The sequence below is a fragment of the Aethalodelphis obliquidens genome, unplaced genomic scaffold (genome assembly GCF_003676395.1).
Source record: "Aethalodelphis obliquidens isolate GAN/ISIS:26980383/991018 unplaced genomic scaffold, ASM367639v1 scaffold19, whole genome shotgun sequence".
Classification (NCBI taxonomy): domain Eukaryota; kingdom Metazoa; phylum Chordata; class Mammalia; order Artiodactyla; family Delphinidae; genus Aethalodelphis; species Aethalodelphis obliquidens.
Genome location: NW_020837963.1, coordinates 26,289,397 through 26,306,141, shown reverse-complemented (window position 1 = coordinate 26,306,141; position 16,745 = coordinate 26,289,397). Strand labels below are relative to the sequence as shown.

The window sequence follows — 16,745 nt, the reverse complement described above, 5'->3', positions numbered from 1 at the left end:
TACCTCTCCAACTGGATGCTCTGTGTTTACGGGAGAGGAAAAGAAGGGTCACTAGTCCCCATGGCGGGACCAGTCCCACTGTGCACCAGTCATTCATCTTCTTTATTATTTTTTCCTTCAAATTTCTCAGAAGACCTTTTTTATTAAAGTCGAGACCAGAAAAAGTCAAAATATTAATGTTTTTCATTTAGCCAAAATATATCTAATTTGCTTAGAGAGTTATAACAGTTTAGCTTCTTATACTATTAAAGTTAAATAAATTTTCTTCAGGATTTCCCAAAAATGATGCTTTGGGAGAAGATGAAAAATACGGAAAAATTTGTCCAAAAAATTTTCTTTGGTTTTTTCTTTTCTTATGATTTTAGAAAATTATGAGAAAAATCAAGATTCATAATCCCACACTGTCAGAAACATCTACCAAACTCAATGGGAAGAAAAATATTATCCACCTTCAATATTAAATTCTACAGGTGTGTTGAATATTTCCCTGTTAGGCAAATAGGACCCTCAGTCTTCTAGAGAATTCTAGACCTGTCAGATATGGTTACAATGAAAAACATTTTTTTTTCTGGGAGGTGGAAATATGCTAATGTCAAACCAATTGCACTTTTTTTCAATTACATCCAAACAGGAAAGAAAGTGTCCATCTGAAATTCAGACCCACTTTTACCACATCGCATTCTTAATTATCTAGACAAATGTGGCAACTTCTAGTTCACTTTTGCTGAGGAGATCTAGCCCCAGACTAACTTTCAAAAGCAGCTATACCTTTCACAAGGACGTGGCAGCTGTTGGACACCTCGCAGGCACATTCTACTATAATTAGAGCCAAGACACACTGGAGAACCATATCCAATTGAATCTGTGAAGAGAATGTTAGGCCGCCAGGACATCCTCACTCAAAATAGAATAGAGCAAAAAAAAAAAAAAAATTGTTCAGTAAACTTTAAGATTTTATTTTTGAAAAATGCCTACAAAAAGAATGACCTCTACTAGAGATTTTCTTAAATGTCCATTAACTTTGAATGATGTCTTCTAATGATTTTATCAAGTTTACAGGTATATTAAGTCATGTGTATTGTTTGAAATTACTAGGCATCTCAGTTCCCTTTAAGGGGAGATACAAAAGCAACTTGTAAAAGATCATGTCAAAATCAGCAGTGAGTTCCAAGCACACCCTGTGGGAAGGGGCTGGGTCCAGTATGTTTATAAGTGGGTCCCAGGCACACCTTGTCAGAGCCTGAAAAAGGCCTGTACACCTGTGGGGTGTCCTGAGACCATGTCAAAGGGGACATGCCCTGGAGAGGAAGAAACACCAACCAGAATCTTTAAATAGAGTCAGAATTTGGGGAGACAGGAAGAGAATTGTCTGTTAAATTTTGGAATGTGTGGTCCAAAGTGGTCAAAGAGACAGTGAAGGATGCTTGTGGCATCCTCGTGTTGAATCAAGGCCAAAGGGGCACCTTAGGCAGGGAGAGAAGGAGCCTTGAAACTCAAAATAACACTTACCGATCTTATCTCACTTTCCATTTCACTCTTCCCATCACACGCTCACATACTGTTCCACAGACACTCGGGTTTGGGGCTTGTCTTATTGAGAGGTGGACCATATCTTACACCATCCTTTTTATATTTCCCAGTTCAACTCTGTACCACACAAGTGAATACTTTGTCTTAAAGGCACACATTTGGGTCAGAAGAGTCTACAGCCATGCTCGATAAACCCAGAAGAGAATATGAGCAGATAAGTGCTCGACCAGCTCTCAGGAGACCCAGCTTGTGAAGACAGAGCACTGGTGACTGAGCGGGTCATTTGACCTCTGTGGGCCCCAGTGTCCTGAACCATAAAGACCTAGAATTAATACCCCAATGTCTCTCTGACTTTTAAAAAGGTAACAGTCATTCGTTTTTCCTGTCGTATGTAATGACAGGAATCACAGAACCAGTGGCTTCCCACCACACGCACCTCTGAATCAACCTCTGAGCCCTTTGCTCGATGGGCGTTTTCTTTATCGGACAGTGTCACTGACGTTGCATATCAGGGAGCAGCTCCACTAAATCCAGAAAAAGAGGCTTCTCTCCTAAAGGCAGTGGGATCACTCCCAATCGCTGTTCTCATTCTATAGCGGTGCAGATGTTTGCAAGAGAGACAGAGAAAGAAAACCTCACAAATGAATTGGAAAAAAAAAAAGGGTTTGGTAACATATCAGGCAGCTGTATAGACCTTCCCTTAGGACATTTCATCTGCTTCCTGGGGGTCCATTACAGGTTGTTTTGTGGCTGTGGCCTGGGTAATTCAGGACACCTTCGCTGAGCCGCTATTTCTCCTTAGCAGGAGGGCCTGTGCCTGCCAAGCTTTGCCAAGGAGGCCCATCTCTATGGAATGCTCCCACCTCATGCTTTACGACGTGGAAAATGCTTAGAGGCAAATGGGAGTTTTATGAATATAATGTTAATAAAAATTGATTTTTGAAAATGAAGCTGCCTCTTTATACTACCTGCAGGGTAAAAAACAAGCCACTTGAGTGACAAATGCCTGGTTTTCCCAGTCATAATTGGCCAAATACTCCTTCACTTAAACAAGCTCCTGTTTAACTATGGACACAATAGAGTAGAGAGATCAATTAGCAGTTTCTAGATAAGACCCGGGAACTCACAGCTAAGGGGACTAGGCCAAACTGCTCTCCACCGCACCTATAAGTTGCTGGGTGCACCCCAGTCCTTTTGCCCTGCTTCCCACACCCTGAAGAAGGGCTGGGATCCAAGCAGCTATCTCACGATGGATGGCGTTCCTTCTTCACGACCTAACGTGCTCCCGTGATTCAAGCCATGGTTTTGGACGCTGCTGATGATTTATTGTATGAAAAATGTAACTGATCGGGGTGGCAGATGTTTTATGTTTTCTGACCACTCATTTTCGGGGGGAACGTAATAAAAATTGATGAAGTGTATCTGCTGAATTGCAATGGCCATTGCTGATCTCCTCCAGGGCTGTCTGTGTAGAGATGATGAGCAATTGTGGACGGTGACGTGTGATGACAAGGGCAGGATGTGACGTTTCTGCCATGGTGAGGCCACCTGGGCGAAGGACGGAGCTCCTTTGCCTTGTACCATGACCGCCAGCCCCACCCGACCCACGCTGTAGAGAGAGGCAAGGACAGTGTCTGTTCTTTCCCTTGCAGAGTCTGAAAGTCTATGCCAACCTCCTGAGTTCTCTCATTTTCCCTACGCACTTTCTTCTGAAAGCCATGGTATAGGTCCTTGCTGGGGTTGCAGGGCTGTAATGTCTCCTCAGACACAGCCCACAGAAGGAACCTTGGCAAATTCCAAATGCCTTCAACGAGCTGTATTGTTTGCATAAGATTTTTCCAGGTGTCAAAGTTACTGTGAGGGAATGGCATAAAAAAGGGAACTAGGGCTTCCCTGGTGGCACAGTGGTTGAGAGTCCGCCTGCCGATGCAGGGGACACGGGTTCGTGCCCCGGTCCGGGAAGATCCCACGTGCCGCGGAGCGGCTGGGCCCGTGAGCCATGGCCGCTGAGCCTGCACGTCTGGAGCCTGTGCTCCACAACGGGAGAGGCCACAACAGTGAGAGGCCCGCGTACCGCAAAAAAAAAAGGAACTAAAAACCTATGTATAGCCTCCACTACACCTGCTATATGGTAATGCAATCATCAATGTACACGTCCATCTGCCTACTAAACCGTGAGCACGAGGGCACCTTGCCTTCCATTCTCAGTATTTCCAAAATCTAGCCCACGTCCTAGAACAGTGCCCGCCACGTGCATTGTTCCTGCAATTGGCTGACCGGTGTTGAGGAAGCTGTCTCTGGGGCGAGAAGAAGAAAATTCTGCATTACGGGATTATCAGTTTGGTTTTCATTAGCCTGTTACCTCTTGTGAGACCTTTTCTTTCATTAAAATTCTAAACTTTTACTACTGATAACTTGACTATCATGCAGAATCTCTAGATCATTCCTCTGACTGTTCACACTCTCAATCCAAGTAAGCTATGTAAGTGGATGATCTAAATTCCGGAAGTAAACAAGGTTCCTAAGCTCCGTTACTAACAGTTCAGATACTCTGTGCCAAGACAGAAACTTTCATTCTGCTTCTGCTTCTTTTGCACCCAAATTTTCATGTGAAATTGCTCACGTCAGTTTGTGTGTGGTTCCCAGGGAGTATCATCTAAAGATGCTAATCCCAGTGGTCTGCAGTCCAAATACAGGTCGATCCCCATTATAACCAACTGGAGTGTCTGTGTGCAAGGATACTCTTATCACCTCACCCACTTCCATTGTACTCCCATGTTTATTTCTCTTCTCCCTTCTAGCAAGACTTCATATCACCAGCGCACACGCACACTGTTTTATCATGTACTTTCCAAACCACTCATTCCATCCCATACAATTATTAGGATTCGTATTAGGTTACTTTGGTAGCTAGTATGTCTCACTAAGACAGAAAAAAAAAGGAAAAATACCAAAATAGTGTATTTCTATTTCTTCAGACCCCGATTCTAGAGATAAGCAATCCGGCAATTTCCGTTTTAACCTTTAATTACTTCATGTCCTTTGACCCTATATCCTCTTCAAGAAAGCTATCCTAACAACCTATAATCAGTACAAAAATTTCAAGGATGTTCATTGTCATGTATGAAATGTCAAAAGATGGGAAAATTATTAAGTAAATTATGGTAGAGCCATATAACGGAATATCAGCTGAACATAACAAAATCATGTTTTCATTCTTTGATCCTAAAATTCTACTTCTATGCATTATTTCAGAAACGAATTATTAGGGAGTCTCCATGGACATTTAGCCACAAGTTATGTTTGTAGCTTCATTAAAAATCATAGAAGGGGCTTCCCTGGTGGCACAGTGGTTGGGAGTCCGCCTGCAAATGCAGGGGACGCGCGTTCGTGCCCCAGTCCGGGAAGATCCCACATGCCGCGGAGCGACTGGGCCCGTGAGCCATGGCCGCTGAGCCTGCGCGTCCAGAGCCTGTGCTCCGCAGCGGGAGAGGCCACAACAGTGAGAGGCCCGCGTACCCCCAAAAAAAAAAAAAAAAAATCATAGAAGACTAATGACAATCTAACTGTCTGATAATAGATGATTTGTTAGGTTACTTAACAGTAGAACACCATGCAGCTAATAAAAATGATCATGTGGAATATTATTCACTATAGTTATATAATATTATTTATCGTAAAATTAAATCATTATGTAAATTATGTATATAGTGTATATGTATATATATTTATATGCATTATATATAATCACATAAACTTACATAAATATATTTTATATATAATTATAATATATAAACTAAATAATCTTGTATAAGATATGTTATCATATATAATTTATGTAAATATATAATGATATTTATATACATATACTTACACACATATATAATACTATTTTTACTCAAAGTGTATAAAAATAGAAACAAAAAAACCGAATAGATAACAGTAGTCATTTCTAAGTGAAGGAAGTTTTACTGATTTTTATTTCCTTACCTTTATTTTCTGTATTTTTGTTTTTCTTATAAAGAATCTATAAGCTTGTGTAATAAAGAAAAATAAACGTAATAAAACCCCTATTTTGAAAACTATAATATTAAGAGACAAAATCAGGATACAACTTTCTGTTTAAAGTGCTGTCCAAATTTTGTTTCTAAGCATTTGGAATATAACACGTATGCTTCAAAATGATATGGACAGGTATACAATTGTTCCTAAGGTTTGGTATTTGGGGTGATTTTTCTTTAACTCTTCACAACTCTGTATTTTCCAAATTTCCTCCTGAAAGCATACATTTTATAATCAGAGAAAACAATAAATAACAATTATAGGATACGGAGAGAATTTGAGGCCTTTTAAAATTTTTTAGTTAAAAGACTAAAAAAGAAAGTGAAATATTGAGTGCATTGGGGGAAATCTGAAGAAACTCGAACACCTCTCATTTCTTTTCTTTACATCTGATTTTTCAGCTGCGTCTCTACTGCCATAATGTTTACCAAACTCAGTGCTCAGATTTTCATTGACAACCCCAGGCATTCTGAAGCTCGGTTCCTGTAGAACTGTCATAATAAACAGACATTAACATTTTAGTGTTTGGACAAAATGTTTAACACTGAAACATTTGTATTTTTCCTTCAGTTTTCAAAACAACTTTAAATCTCTCTTTTCAAAACAGTGTTAAATGATGTCACTCATTAGCTAGCAGGTGGCTGGGAGTTGAGAACTGTATTGAATTCTCCCGTTTCCTGTGTAACTCGAAGCACAGACTAGGTGAGGGTGCCAGGCAGGGGCTCAGCCTGGGACCCCCCGAAGCCTGAGCACCTGGGGCGGCACGTGTGCATGTGTCTCAGTGTCCACGTCGGGACAGGGGTGTCATGGAGGAGATCCAAGCTTGTCTGGACGGGTCTGGACCTGGGACGTGGGGCTGCCAGCAGTGACAGGATCGGTACTGCCCAGGGTGTACGAGCAGCGTGTCCCACAGCTGAAACAGCGTCAGAGGTCCAGCTGTGGTATTTAGGATGGACCGAAAAAGAGGTTTATAGTATCAGGGAAACGAGGGGGAAATCCTGACCTGCGTGTAATCACAGCAGGGGAAAAGAATGTGGTGTGGATCACGCAGGTCTCTAGTTGATGTTCAGCTCAAATGACAGTTGAGGTGGCAACAATGACAAAGAGCAATCAAAGGGACATTCAGAAGAGAAGGAAATCGTCTTGAGTCCTGTCTGCACGACCCAGCAAGGCTAACTCTACACAGAGACAAGGAGGCCCAGCCCCTGAGCTGGTGGAAAGTTCTGGACATCTGCCTACGGCCTCACCAAATCCAAGTGGCTGGTGTGGATTGGCCCCTTCTTGTAACATGTGCTCCATCTGCAGGAGGGAACCGTCTATCAGGATTTCATTACGCCAGTGTGCTTTATGTTGGGTGTGTGTGGCGGGCGGGGGTGGGTGGTGGTCATGCCCAACCATCCCATCACCAGTTTTGCAGCCACTGGGCACCCTTCAATCTCGGCAAAGGCCCATCGCCCTGAGCTGATCCCAGACACGACACGTAGCAACCCAAGCTTTTGAGAGCCCAAGTCACAGGATTAACGTCCTTATGACCCAGTGTTTGGGAGCGTGGACAGCCAAACACAGTGGCATGGAATGCAACACATGATGGATAACATCACGACATTAAAAGTCACTGAAACATTGGGATAATAAGTGAACACATTGTACAGGATGGTTGTGAAGACCGAGGGAGATGACACACCGTGGAGAGACAGTGACCGGCAGGTAGTAAACACTCAGCAAGTGGGAGTTGCTAAAGCCTTATTATTATTGGTTCCACACATTTGCTCAGCAGCGAACAGATTTCAAACCATCTTTATGAGCAGTGCCATATGTGCTGCTCACCTTACTCCAGAGACAGACAGAGAGAGAAGCGATTGTAATTATTCCCAGGCTCAGGTGAGGGACTGTGACCTCACAGAAGCTGGGTGTTTTGTCCGAGGACAGTATCCAGTGGTAACCGGCCGGGACTCCAAGGCCCAGGAACTCTACTGTCAGGGCTCTGTCGATACCCCAGGCTGCCCTTCCAGAATCGTCAGCACCCACTCTGCTTCTTGTCACTTTTTCCTTTTAAAATCTCGTGATTTATAAACTCACTAACTGAAGGCGCTGAAGGCTTTCCTATTAGGATCGCCTGATTCAGTGGTGACAGCCCAGGTAATGGCAGCAAGGAAACCCACGGGGGTCTTGACCCTGCAGTGATCTCTCAACAATTCAAACCGTCCCTTTTCAAGCTCTTCTGTAAGCATGAATGTGCCCCTGAGATGCATCTTTCTTTCCTGGCTGGGACCCCTAACCCACCCCAGAACCCAGGAGTTTCTCTGGACGCAGGCACAACGTCAATAATGAAAACAGTGGCTGGCTGCTGTGCCGAGGGGTGGTGTGTGACCAGCCACGCTGTGCCCCAGTTTAGTCCTTACAGGGACCCTCTGACAGGTAAGGGGGCAGAGCTCGGACAGCCCCTGAGCTGACAAAGGCAGAATGTGAATTAAGGTGGGTCTGATTTTATTTTATTTTATTTTTTGGGGGGTCTGATTTTAAACCAAAGCTCTTAGCCACGATGCTGGTCCATCTCCCTGGGGTTGGGGATGGGCGGGGACCAGACCCCTAAACAGCCCTCTGCCTCCTCCAGTCTTTTGCCCCCCATAGACTCTACAGAGAGACCAGGCTTCCACCCGCCGGGTCTCGCCTGGCGCCCTTCTCTCTGTAGTGCTCAACACGACGGATTCCCCACCGGGACTCATCCTGTCTTCTTGTCAAGTTTAACTAGTTGAGTAGAAACAGATGCAGGAGGTTTGGTTAGTTGAACAGTGACTACACTTTATAGCCACAGAGAAACGTCTGCAGTGGTCTCCAGGGAGAGCCTGCACCCCTCTCTGCCCCTCCTCACCCCTCCCTGCGAGCCTGGCCCCTCACCTCCCCATCCTGCAATTTCCATAATTGTCCTTCACACAGCGAACACCTGCTGGTGAGTAGGTGTCAACCATCTGCTGGGCCACAGGGAGAGAGAGAGAGCCCTAGCAGTGGTTACCATCTGATGGGAGGTGGAAACCTTTGTGTTGAAGAGCCCTGGGTACCAGCAAGCCACTAGGGCATCAGAAGACACCCCTAAACTCAGAGGCTTCATGTTTAAATTCTAACCTGTCGTTTGTCACAAGTTTATGACTCAACCGCACCATTTTGTTGACCCTGCTTGGACTCACTCACCTGCCCCCAGCGGATGGCTCGCTGGGGACTGGCCGGTGGGCATGGCCTTTGCTGGGCAGCTTAGCCCCTCTGTATGTCCCACACCCTCCAACAAGCCGGTGTCCTCGTGAGAGGAGCAAGTGGCCAAGAAAGAAAGTGGAAACACAAAAGCACGTTTTTCAGCTCAGCTTGTGTGGACTCTGTCCCATCGGCCAGGACAAGTTCCATGGCCACGGTCAGCATTGGTGTGGAAGGGCACAGGCAACAGAGTGGACACAGAGAGACAGAGAAATGGGGGCCGTGTGACCCCACTACTGGGACGGCGTCCTCTTCCAGCCAACTCAAATTCTGGTGGCTGCCGTTTTAGCCAGTTTCCTCCTGAAATAAATCCGTTTTTCTCTCAGAGCCAACACATCAGTTCTGCTCATGTAGAGGCCCCATGGACAAGCTGGAACATTCTAGGCGGCCAGGGAGACACAAGACGGGTCTCAGGAAAAGCGTGTCCCGCGGGGGAATGGGCGAGAGGGTCGAAAAACGTGAAACGCACATCCCACTTGGAGCTGCGTCTTCTCCAAAGAATGTCACATTTTGAGTGGAAAGGGGAAGAAGAGGGGGAGCCCCAAACCTAACGCTCTGAAGTCAGTTATTTTTCTCTCTTGACTAATTAAGCTTAACCAGAATGGTGGACCTGTCAAACTCGGGGAACCTTTTCTGAGAGAAGAAAGGAACCTGCTCTCCAGGTGGGTTTCCCAGCGCTGGCTGGTTCCCACCGCTGTATACACCTGGCATCCATGACAGCACCGTCAAAAATAATAGCTCAAAAGCTCACTGTCTGTCACGATGAAGTAATTATGTATGGGGCTTTCCTTACCCTCGAGATGGATTATATATTTCATTGAGGAAAATATATGTGGCTTTTAAAGGATGTAATACATTGAGGGCACTGCTGAGATTAATAGCCAGATAAAGAATTTTTCCAAAATTTCTCTGTGTGTGTCTGTGCGCGCGCGAGTGCTTGTGTGCGTGTCACTCATGGAGAGATGGAGGACGTCTTCCTAAGCTGGTTAATTACAAAATGCTTTAGTGTTCTATTACACCCTTATCGGTAATTAATCACCACTTTAATGTAAAGTTCAGCCTCAGAAAAGTATCATGAAATTGTCCTTCATGTTTGAATGAGGTTTTTTAGGGGTGAATAGAGACTCTGACCGAGATAGGAGTTTACTCCCCTTGGAAACAGGAAACAGGAATGATCATCTTCTACTGGGTCTGTTCCCTTGGGGTGTGGATGGGGCTCAAACAAAAGGAGGCAGGAGATAGAGAAGAGGGAGGGAGAGAGAAAGAGAGACAGACAGAGACAGAGACAGAGACAGAGGGAGACAGAGCTGTAAGCCTGCACAGCAACAGGGGCGCCGGGAGCTTCCTGGGTGGCATTCTTCAGGTGCAGAGTTTGAATAAAAAAGCAAAACAGGATGCTCCATTCAGTAAATATTATCATTTTTATTCACTCATTAATTAAGTTGCTTAATTGCTGCTGTCAAAAGACTCTTGAGTTTGTGACTGGGGCTGCGGTTTTGATCAGAGCTGTTTTGATCAGAGCTGGGGAGAGAGTGGCATCTCGGGCTCGGATTCCTGGGAAGGAGGCTGGGAGGGAGATGTGGAAGGACGCAGGACGGATGTGGCAGGGAAGGCGCTTCTGGGGCCGAGGTCTGTGGCGTGAAGGCTGTAGGAGGATGTTTCTTTTCCACGATTGGTTCCCATCACCGGCATGTGATCACGTCAGTCATTTCTCTGTGCCCATCATTCTTATGCAGAATATTTCCTTCTAATCGAACTTCCCAAGAAGGGCAGACCGGAACAGACCCCGGCCTTGGTGGTCCACACATGTGCGTGTCCTCTGTGTCTGTTTCAGAGTATCCCGTCCCTGCACCACATCCGGGGGCCCCACGTGCTCGGGCCATGGGTGCAGGGCTCTGCCTGTGTCCTCCCTCGGGGACACATGCGTCCTGCAGAGCCCCAGCCAGGCCCACTCTGCAAACACTCCAGAAATAGCCCACACAGTGTCTTGGTGCTGACATTTGATTAACACTCCTTGGCCTTCCCATGCTCAAATATGCTTTATCTGAAATGTTTGAATAACCTTTGAGCACACCCCTCCTAATGTGTCACCCTGCAGACCCCAAAATCATTGGCTAATCCAGCAGCCACGGAGCCTCCTGCCCGGGGAGAGATGGCCCCCTGCCCTCAGACACCAGGCTTCCCCGAGGGATGTCTCCACACATCTACCATGGGGGTGGGGAAGGCAGGACCAAGGTCACAGACGAGGCTGCTAAGTAAACATGTCTGATACACCTGACCTGCCTGATTCCCCTGGGGAGAGAGTGGCATTCACTCTACAGCGACCCCCTTATCCACGGAGGAACATTCCAAGACCCCTGATGGATGCCTGAAACATGGTGGGGTACCAAACCCTATAGATACTCTGTTTTTTCCTATACATGCAGACCTATGACAAAGTTTAATTTATACATTAGGCGCAGTAAGAGATGAACACCAATAACTAATAATAAAACAGTGATAACAATATTCTGTAATAAAAGTTATGTGGTCTGTCTCTCTCTCTCTCTGTCAAAATATCTGATTGTGCTGTACTCACCTTCCATGCGCTGGCGTGAAACGACATAGCGCTTCTGTGATGAGGTGTGGCGGATGACGTAGACATTGTGATCTAGCGTTAAGCTGCCGTTGACCTTCCGATGGTAGTTCAGCAGGAGGATCTACTTCGGGTGACCCTGGATCATTGAGCCATGATGATGCTGTTGATGGGTGAAGGTCAGGCGCAGACCAGGGCAGTGCTTGGGGATGCTGGGCGGGGCAAAGAGAGACTTCACCGCACTCCTCAGAGTGGCCTGCAATTTTAAACTGATGAATTGTTTATTTCTGCAATTTAAAACTGATCATTATGTATTTCCATTTCAAATGTTCAGACCAAGGTTAACCTCGGGTACCTGAAACTGCAGAAAGCAAACCTGCAGGTAAGGGGGGAACCACTGTGCTTCTCATCTGTGGAATAAGTGTTATGCTTCACCTTCTCAGTTACCCAGTGTAGCTACCCCTCCGTCCAGCGGAGCCAAGTGTGTGTGTGTTGTGCGTATGCGTGCGTGTACGCATCGTGTGTGCGGTATATGTGCACACGTGTGCAAGCAGTTATACGAGTATGCATGTGTGTTGTGTGTCTGTGTGTATGGGGCATGCGTGTGTTGTATCTTGTGTGTGCACGTGCGTGCATGTGTCTGTTTCCCCAATCTTTTCTCAGTGCCCTCGACCACGTGCCTGTTGGGCCCCTTGCTGACAGTCTATCTGGAAACACGCTGCCCTGTGGGGAGCTTCACACCAGGCAGGAAAGCCAAGACCAAGAGCAGCATGGCAATGGGCCAGGGGACAAGCAACTTCGCTGATGAGTCTCTGAATCTTTACTTTCCTGTTAAAATACATTGGACCTCTGATGCCAAAGCCTCGTGAATTTTGTGAGAACGGAAATCCTCATTTTCGGGAGCTGGGCTGCTGTGGACTTGGCCTGCAGACCCCAAGCAGTTACTCCTCTCTGGTGCCATGAGGAGTATCTCAGTGCATAAAAATGAAAGAGAGAGGAAGGAAGGAGGGAGGGAGGGAGGGAGGGAAGGAAGGAGGGAAGGAAGGAAGGAAGGAGGGAGGGCGGGCGGGAGAGAAAAAGATTAAGAAGCATCTCAATTCACAGCATCTTTCTCACTCCCTTCACTTTTCTAAGAAATTCTTTTTGCATTTAGGGCAAGGGGACCTGCTTCTGCATGCAGGAAGATGAGAGATAGTTATTACAGCTTTCCAACACTTACCTGAAAAATCTAACATCTTTATTTGGCCTGTCAGACTCAGCTCTGTAAGATACATTTCAATGACTTGAGGGTGCATCCGGGCCTCCTGGTAAGGTGGGATCCTGACCGTGTATCACATCCATACACGGTGACTGTTGAAAAGAAGCACATGGGTCCTATCATGGGTAGAGAGAAACGCTGAAGTTCATAGACACCTGGAAACCCAGAAGCTCACATAACAGAACTGGGAGCAGAGACAAGGGAACTGGGAAACAGGGAAGAAACAGAGCTGATGTTCTAACCTGATAACGCAGGAAATTTATGACAAATTAGAAGGAGGCTACACCAGGTTTTCATTGTTACACTTCCAATCACATTAAATGATTTAAATGATCTCAAGCTCCTGAAAATAGCAACATGAACATGAAAGTTGATCTGAAACAGAACCACAGCAGCACTTTGCTAGTCTATGAACTCTTTTCCAGGAAAAGGGCAAAACCACCAGGGGAAAAATGGTTTTACACCATACTTTGCTTGTCTTGTTACAAACACTCACGTAGATGGTCTTTTCTTGAGTCTAAGATGAGACAAATTCACGCAGATATAAAGAATATTCTGGAACAGATTCTAAAAAATCTTAAATTTGACTTTCCAGATCGAAAGACAAATTTTCTAAAGAACAACAACTCTTTGACTAGCAGCTTGTGTTCGTTTTCTATTGCTGATATGACAAATTACCACAAACTCAGTGGTTCAAAACAGCACAAATGTGTCGTCTTACTGCACTACACGTCAGAAGCACAACATGAACCTACCTCACTGGGCCAAGATCAAGGTGTCAGCAGGGCAGCATTCCTTTCCGGGGGCTCTTGGGAACGACCCATGTCCTTGCCTTTTCACACTTCTAGACGGTACCCACGTTCCTTGGCTTGTGGCTCCTTCCTTCACCCTCAAAGCCAGCATCGTGGGCTGAGCCCGTCCCCTGCTGCCATCTTTCTGTCTCTCTCTGACTCTTTCTCTCACTTTTAAGAACCCTCATGACTACCCTAGGCCCACCTGGACAATCTCCCTATTGTGAAGTCAGCAGATCAGCAGCCTTAGTTCCACCTGCCACCTTAAGTGCCCTTTGCTACATAACTTACATAGTCACAGGTTCCAGGATTAAGCATGGACATCCTTGGGGGGCCGTTACCCTGGGTACCACCCTGCTCTTAAGGGATGCAGGAATCAAACGAGGAAAAAAGGCCATCCCAGCAGGCAGGGATGGCCACACTGGGCTGGCCAAGTGCTCTCAGGATACACCATCGAAGACAAAGATGCTCTGGGAAAAGTGAGGTAATCCTATCCCTTTCTTAGAGGTGTGTATGGTTCCCCGTGGCTTCCGTCAGAAAGTACCACAAACCAGGTAGCTTAAAGCAAGAGGAATTCTTTTCTCTCATAGTTCTGGAGGCCAGAGGCTGAAATCAAGTTGTCAGCAGGGACGTGCTCCGTCTGAAAGCTATAGGGGGATCCTTCTAGCCTCTTCTAGCATCTGCCGTTTGTCCTGCAATCTTTGGCTTGTAGTTGCATCACTCCCATCTCCGCCTCCATCATCACGTGGGCTTCCTCTTCCTGTGTCTCTCTCAGTATCTCTCTCTGCTTCTTATAAGGACACCAGTCAGATTGCATTAGGGCCACCCTACTCCAGTACAGCCTCATCTTAACTAACAACACCTACAATAACCCGTTTCCTAAGAAGGTCACATTCACAGGTGCCAGAGATTGGGGTTTCGGCACATCTTTTCTAGGGGGACAGAATTCAACCCCAAACAAATGACTATTTTGAAAACAGCACTATTCTAGTTAATGAAGTTTATAATTGTTTGAACTGGTGTGTGACACGTGAGTCTAGAAATACGAAACCATATCTTATATCTATATCAAAAGAATCTATTTTAAGTCCTGAGATAGAGTCCAATGATACCACGACTTTTATCCATTCTCGGGACAAACTGAGTCCCCAATATACCCAATATAACAGAGCAAACAAGCATAAGGTGACAGGAAATATGATCGTAACTTGAGACCTTCAGAGGATGGAAATATACTCATATGTACGAAGTGAGTAAATTGAGGAACGGCTCTAGAGTCCAGAATCCAGGCACTGTTAGATGCCTGTCAGAGATCGACAGGATCAATACACGTATGAATAATGCTCAACAAGAAGCTTCGAAGTGATGGTTTTCTTTTCATTCAAAACTGTCATTTCCTAGAAGCCATAAGGAACTGGACACGGAGTTCTCCTGCGGGCCCTGTGCTTCCGGGGCTGAGGCCTCTCAGGCTGGGCCCTGGGGCTCTCAGGACAGTTCCTCCACCCACAGAACTGCTGCAGGTGTAGCCCCGGCCTGGCCTCCACACCCGTGACCCCTCTCCCACCTCCACCTGGAGGCTCTCTGGAGACAGGGCCCGACCAGCCCCGCCAGCCGCTGAGGCCTTGACCCCAGCCTCCCGGGTTCACTGGAGCTGTGGCCTCTCCCCTCTCTTGCCCTCCCCTCTGGCAGGCTTGAAGCCTGAAAGAGCTCTCCTTTGTTCTCTTTACCGCTGAAGGAAAGCATTTCTTAGCACGAGCTCTAACTACCCACCTTTAGTGTTTCCGACTCCGGGAGGCCACGCAAAACCAGGCTTTGGAGCAGGTCTTTAGGGACTAGAGGTTGGGGGCCCCCAACGCCCACTAACGACACCCCTGGCCACTCCTGTGCCTGAGTGCAGGACTGAGGCAGAGATATCACGGGAACGACTGGCTTTCTGGAGAGCGAGGAAGCAGAGCCAGGCAGCAGAGCAGAGCTGGGCTCCCCGCTGGAGGGGAAGCCACGGCCTCCGCGTGGAGGGGACACCGAGGCCGTCTCGGAAGAACTGTTCCGTTTTAACACCTGCCTTTTCGAAGAGAGGGAAAAGTCATTTAATCTCTCAGCACACTGACATTCAGACCTCTCAAGCCGGACAGCTCCAAAGGCCGGGTCACCACCCGCTGGGGCAGAATGGATCTCTCCTCCAAAGGGGCCTCCGGCCTCTCCCCCCGCCCCACCAAGGCCTGGCGGGGAGCTACCCATGGGCTTCCTCCCCAGAAACTCTGGCCACTCTGGGCCCGTTTTCTTTCCCAAAAACTCTGTGAGACTTGGCAGGTGGCAAGCGTGTTCTGCTCTGTTGTGTGTTCTGGTTTGATGTGTTCTGAGCCGCTTCTGCCGGGCTGCCCTGCATCCTGCCAGCTGCTTGGCGTCCGACTGGCCGCCCTGCATCCCTCCGGCTGTCCTGCATCCCTCTGCCCGCCCAGGGCCCGTTTATTCAGGTGGGCAGCTGCCTGCTAGCCTCATGCACACGCGTCGAGACACATGGCAGCAGGAGGGGTGAGGCCGGGTGTTTGATGCGTGGATGGGAGGAACCGGGTGGGTTAAGAGGCCTCTTCGCCCCTCAGAGGCCCGGTTCACACTTTCATGTCTGTCCGGGGTGAATGGGAGGTCAGGAGGTGAAACAGAGTTCACCCAGAAGTTGACTGATAGCGTTGGGTGCGCGGGAGGGGTTGTCTAGAACCAGGCCCCGGGCTGGGAGGTTGTCCTGTCTGCCAGGAAGCTCCTGGCCGAGGGGCCCCAGTGATGGATGGGCCGGGCCTGCACTCGGGGCCGCACAGCTGTGGGCGGCCAGGCCCCATGGCAGAAGCCACCACCCAGCCAGCCAGCACCCCCCGGGGCCTGGGAACCCAGCAGGCCCAGCGCCCGCCGGGTAGCAGCACGCTGGATGCCGTTCCTTATTTCTGTATTGGCCGAGGTGGGAGGAAAAATGATCCAGTGATGGCATCCCTGCCTAGGAGAAGATTGTTTGCTTTTGTGGGAGCGAAAGGCACCTTTCTGCCTGCACCACCGAGTGTTGCTAAGGGCAGGGCGATGACTAAGCTAGAAATGTCACAGGGAGAGGCCAAGGCAGGCCGATTTAAAAAGTCCTTTTATGTCCAACTTCTGTCTAATCCCAGGAGGAAAGCAAAACACAACAAAACAAAACCGTGACTCAGAAAGTTCCAGTTGCACAGAGCCTGGGTTCTTAGAGCCAGGGTCGCTTCTGCGTGTGTGTGACCTTGAAAAGAAGGACCTGAAAATTGCTCCA

The 16,745-nt window shown here is 47.3% G+C and overlaps 1 pseudogene; it reads right to left on the bottom strand.

Annotated features, from left to right (window-relative positions):
* The window catches only part of LOC113626711 (frataxin, mitochondrial-like), a 186,746-nt pseudogene that overhangs the window by 36,870 nt on the left and 133,131 nt on the right, over window positions 1-16,745 (bottom strand).